Source organism: Symphodus melops, assembly GCF_947650265.1.
Source record: "Symphodus melops genome assembly, chromosome: 7".
NCBI lineage: Eukaryota > Metazoa > Chordata > Actinopteri > Labriformes > Labridae > Symphodus > Symphodus melops.
Window position 1 is genome coordinate 10,965,249 of NC_136697.1, and position 6,000 is coordinate 10,971,248.

General features: G+C 43.2%; 1 protein-coding gene across 2 annotated transcripts in view; it reads right to left on the bottom strand.

The window, feature by feature from the left end:
- dab1b (DAB adaptor protein 1b) overlaps nucleotides 1–5,676 on the bottom strand; it is a 48,833-nt gene extending 43,157 nt beyond the window's left edge. For both annotated transcript variants that reach the window (XM_079348654.1, XM_079348653.1), the window contains exon 1: nucleotides 5,175–5,676. The gene's annotated coding sequence lies outside the window, so the exon portion shown is untranslated. The remainder of the gene's footprint in view (nucleotides 1–5,174) is intronic.
- Between the last annotated feature and the right edge of the window lie 324 nt (nucleotides 5,677–6,000).

A 6,000-nucleotide genomic window follows, 5' to 3' on the forward strand; every position in this document is an offset into this window, starting at 1 on the left:
ATTGGAGCCATTGGAGCTCCTGCTGTTTTTCACCGAAACGCAATTTGAATTCACACACTGGGATATATTACATCAGTAACAATAATGTAATGAATGCAGAGCTCTGTTACATCGCGATATAAGTTTCCAGCTCCCTACACTGCTTCTTTAAGTGCCTCAGCTGCTAAGACAGACGGGAAGACAGACAGTAGTTGGATGTAGTGAATGAATAGCGAGATTTTGTTTAAAAAAAGAAAGAAATTGGAGGTAATCAATTTATTAAGAAATTGATATTTGCCATTCCAATAAACAAGGGATTTAAGACGTCCCTACCAAATCTCTCAGGCGTCACATTTTACATTACTTTTGAAGTTTATAACTTCTCAAACGTGACCATCTCAGCAACAAAAAGCCTGTAGCATCTTTGAAACCAAATAAGTATTGACCTTTAAAATCTTGGAGTCAGTCAGTGATCAGATGCCAGCTAACATGTATGAGGAGCATGTGCATACGCCACATCACATCACATCACATATCTTAAGCTTGGTGTGTTCATTGCTCTCTCTGCGGATTCTGAGCCCTCATCTTATTTCATTAATTTGGGTTTGTCGAGGAGTTATAATTGGGTTGTGTGGGGCACACAGGATGAGGTGAGGGAGAGGGAGGTCTTATACCTTGGCACAGATAAGAAGACAAAGTAGATTCGAGGTCGGATAGATCTTGTCGGCAGCACACGCCGCCTCTTGGCAGACGAGGCAAAGTCGATATCGAGCGGGGGCCTTTCTTACCTCCTAAGATTTACAGTATCTGGAGCTCCACAGCCTCATACTTCAGATGGATGGGTGTTTAATTCTGAGCCAACTGGCGCTACATGAGTTGAGCTGAAGGTCATTGTGACTCATTTCCAAGCTCAGAAGCTGGGTGGTTGGAGACAAGACGCTGAATCTTTTCTTCTGACTGGGTTTTTAATGGGACAAAGAAGGCAGGTAGGCAAAGAGGAACAGACGGTTGCCCTGTGCTGATGCAACACCCACGTACACAGCAGAGTACAGTAGTAATGGGGAGTGGGTACAGATTGCAGTAGAACCTGGAGGCATATGGCAGGCCGCCCCATGCCTCCCAGCTAATTGAGTCCTAATGAATCACTGGTCTGGCATGCGACATGTCCCTCGTGATGGCTGGTGTCATTGATGCATTGAAGAAGCCCAGTCCTGTGGAAAGTGGACAAAGCGGGACGATACTCCCTCTTTCACACTGAACACTTCACTCACTCACCAGATGTTACAGGCCAAGGCACACAGATTACTCGCCACCCAGCTCCATACAATGGAAATAATTGTGTGATGGGCTGGCCATTCACTGCCCCATTGGATTCCAGTTAACACTCTGTATGGCGGCAGGGTCGCAGCCTCATTGTCGACTCAACAGGTTCAGTGCGATAAGGGACTCAACTTTGAGATAACCCTTCAAGTTAATGGTGCTTGACTGCTATTTTTTTTGCAGACTTCACACATATATCTGTAATTGACTGATTTCCATATGAATAAATGGAAATATTACATAAGCCTCACCTGCAATCGGAAACAACTACAGACCTAATTTTCTTACTTTCAAACAGTTAAATTAAAAATGATAACTGAACAGTTGTTCTTTTGCAAACAGAATGGCCTATTTAACTTAATTGTCTGAAATTATAGTTGTAGTTGTGGTTTAATGTGCAGGATAACATCTTCTATTTTGTGCGAGTATTCAGTTTTTAAAGTGTGTCTATATCAAATTTTATTCGTGAAACAAGTCCAGCCTGAAAATATTGGAAAGAAAATGTTCATGTTAACATTTCCAATTTCAGGCTCTGTATTTCACACGGCAGCCTGTTGATTTGAGTAGAGCCTGGGTTACATGAATGGATTGGTTTTTGATAGTGCCCTGTATAAGGCATGTCCAGGGTATATTTATTTTATATTTGCCAAAATGCCCAAACACCTAGACTTGAGTACTGGCAAATAACAGTAAATTTCAAAGGCCAGTGCAAATATATCAATACATACTATTGGTGGAAAACTCTGATTTCTGACATGTTGATTGCTTTAGCTTTACACGCCCCACAAGCACCACATTCTTTTTTATGGTATAATTTTTTGCTTTTTAGTGGTGCTTATAAAAAAACTGTTGCATTGACCATACTGTTCCTGACCTGATAACGAATGGGCTGCATTTGAAGTTGTAAGGATCTCCAGATTCAGTTCAATTCAGAGGAGAGGTGAAACACCTTCAAGATCTTCAACCAGTCCATTTGCCTTTGGATCAAACTTACAATCTACCATGACCTGGATGACCGAGAACCTACACAGACATGTTCTGTACTAAGGCAAAGAAAATCTTCCTGAGTCTTACCAATTTGTTATTTATGATCATTTATTTAAACAGTACTAAAACTGTACTATAGCATGTAACTATTATTTAGGGGACTGTGTGCCTAATTCTTTTTGACAAGGCTCAGAAAGTTTTCTCTGGAGGTTTCTTTGTAACCTAACCAAATACATTTGATCACAAAAAGAGTGCAAAGTTATGTTTTCTTTTTTTTTAAACTACCTGTACAGTAGCAAATGAAAATGTTAACCTCACTGGAGGAGAGTGCAAAGTTCCTTTTCTTTGCCAATTTAACAGCTTCTAATCTTTGCCTCTGACACATTCGGTCACCACAAACCCTCTCCCTCTACTCTCAGCTTCAGATGCACCTGTCATGTTGATTACACTCCCGGCAAAGCTTGTGCATCATTCATTATCCAACAATGCACCACTATCTGAGCAATCTCCCTCTCTTTCAAGCAAAGCAGCTGCAATCACCTCTGACCTGCTTGTGCCAGGGGCCACAGCTTCATTAATGAGCAGGCTGGATGTGATAAGGCCACCAGCAAAGTGAAAACTCAGACGCAATCTCGCACGCTCATTAAAACTACTTTTATAAAAGATTTAGGCCACTCCAGCAATCCTGTGTCTAATGCTGAAATGCTACATGAATGTGAGTGTAACCTCTTTGTTCGGTAGATCCATTATCTAACAGCGCTTGGAAAATCTTAAGGGAGTTCAAGTTAAGGTAATGCAATATGAAGAGAAGCAACAAAAGTGACTATACAGCAGGCTTTCAGCAAGACAATAAGACAGGATGAAACACTTGCAAGCAACCCAAAGGATTTCAGGAGTGCAAAATAACCAGCAGCCAAAATGTTGTCCCTGCGTTGTTGTAATTGTGCTGAGATAACATAAAAAAGAAATAACTTTACCACTTTCCTCATTTTACAATAATTGCACAAGGGGAAAAAGCATTGCGGGCTTAATCGGATAAGATATGGCTCCCATAGCCACTCGCTGCATTAGCTGTCAGGACCTAAATTAAGTGTCTTGATTCCACTGGGGTACCCAACAAAGAAGCCCATACTGGAGACGTTAATGCTCTCGAGTGTTTCTGTTCAGCTCCATCTTAAGCCCCACAACTCACACTGGGCTGCAAAGAACTGCCCTGGGATGACAACTGGAAATAGTACTGTATGTATGTGTGTGTGTGTGTGTGTGTGTGTGTGTGTGTGTGCAACACATGTGTCCTACAATCGAGCCAGTGAGTGCAGCTTAGGATCCGTTGCAGAACATCCGCTGTAAGGAGATTACCAAAGGCAGTTTGGACGATCGGCAGAAGTCGCCAATGAACTTTGGCACCAATGTCAACAACGCCGACCTTTGCTAATTTCCCGCTAGGGTGCAAAGTAAACTTTGCATGTGGTCATTTGTGAAAGTGAAAGAGATGTACGTTGGTTGGATTGTTTCTGCTTGCCAAAGGCCATAGTTAAGGCCATTTTCCATGCAGGCCTGCTCTTACATCAGCACTCGAGCAGAAAACACAGGACATCATGATGGACATATGGTCCAGCAAGGAATTGAGCATCTGAACTGGTCTTGCTGGCTCATATTCAGCTTTACCCAAGGGGGTTTGACTGTTGAAAGGTTAAAATTATGGGAAAGGAAGGGCTTTTTTTACTCCTCTATTAGCCCCTATATAAAGAGAACTAGAGGAATATTATTTATAAATAATAATGATATGATATGATGTGAAGATTGTCACCGTTCTTATTGGCTCCTGATACTCTGTAAGAGCAGCCTATATAGAACGGAAAGCCATGAGCTGTATAAAGTTTAATACAAAAGAAGCATTTAATACTCTGCTTAATCAAAAGTCAATGCATTTAAGAGCATCATTGGCGCGTGACATTAATCTCATCGGTTTAAAAGAAAAATGGGCGCAACTGCACGCACTGACGCATTTTGAACGCCCACCCTCAGCTCCCCCTTTGCCTGGACGCTTCCACAATCAACAGGATTGTCTTAGCCCCACAATGACCCTTGAACGTGACTGAGGGCCAGAGGAGCTTCTCCTCTACAGGCCTTTCTCCGGTTAGAGGCAGACTTTCGCTTTGCGCTGCCGGTCACACCGGTTCTGCTGCGCTGCGCTGCGCTGTGCGCTCCCATCCAACACACAGACACACACATCCATCCACAGGTACTCACCCACCAACACAGCCTGCTGAGCCTTTTCTGCGCGTTTTCTTACTGAAATTTATATATTTACCGATATATGCGCCATCACTCACTCATTCACTGCGCTTCGGAGCGCGTTAACACGCAGTGGTTTGAAGATGACTTATTGCTGTTGCAGCAGGACAGCGCTTCATTTGAATATTTGGAGAGGGAGGGGGTTCAGACGTTGATGAAAAAGCTTTTTTTTCCATGAAACTTGAGTGTTTTGATGACATTTTCCAAACCACAAATCATACAAATCTAAATCAGGTATCGAAATCAAATGAAAAATCGGAACGTCTGTGACCAATTTGTGCGCAATTGAATGTGGGACAGCAGGCTATTTGACAGGCGACCGGCGTTTACGCTTTAAAGGACTCCACACACCACAGATCCACTATTGGTGAGCTCATTTGCGATCTTATATCTTCATTTTCTCAAATAGGTGACTGTCTCTCGATCCAAAACGGACTGTTCCGCAGCCCATTTCCATTCAGCGGCCAACGCATCCTCTCCATAAATCCTGACATGTCGCTGATCCGCCTCTCATCCGGATTCAGCTCCTCACTTTCACAGTTTTAAACACTCCCGTTAATAGACAAGCCGACAACAGAGGTGTCACTCACCTTTTCTGAGCGTGTGTGTCTCTGGAGTGTCCCATTTAAGCGTTTTAATCCACATCTGTGTCCCCTTCATTTGAGCGCTCTATCTGTTCCCCCCATTGAGAGAGAGAGAGGGAGAGAGAGCGAGAGAGAGAGAGAGAGAGAGAGAGAGCGAGAGCGAGCGAGAGAGAGAGAGCGTTCAAGAAAATCCATTTGTTAATTCCATTTCCCGGACACACAAGGTGAAATTACATTGCCTTGGGTTTTTTTTTCTTTACAAACATTCTTCCATAATTTTAAGATCCTGTAACGCTTTATCTTCTTTTTCTCTCTCCTCTCTGGCTCTGAAGTTGCCTGGTTACCCCTGTTTCTCATTCAAGGAGGCTGAAGGCTGCACACAGCGGCCAATCATAGCAGCAGCCGGAGAGATTAACTATTTCTTGGCTCCACTATTCTCAGTCTCAGGCGAAAAAAAAAAAACGAGGAGAGTGGGCGGGGAAAAGTGGGCCCCCGGTGACAGAAAGAGAAAAATTAAAATGCACAGAGAATAATCGAGAGAGAGAGAAAGAAGAGAGGGGTGATCCGTTAGAGGGAGAATGTGAGGAGGAGGAGGGAGGGAGGGGGGAGGGGACGAAGAGGATTAAACATTTTCGAAAAATAAAGGATGGAGACTGAGAGGAGGAGGAAGAGGAGGAGGGACCGGTTGCCACTTTTCTCAACAACAAAGATGTAAGTGAAGGATATTCTGTCAAAAAGTGCTCCTTCAGTCAGTCTTTAAGGAGCAGAGATCCGTCTCGTTTCTGAAATCCCCAAAAAGCAATCCATCAAGGTAATTGATCACCCCCCCTTT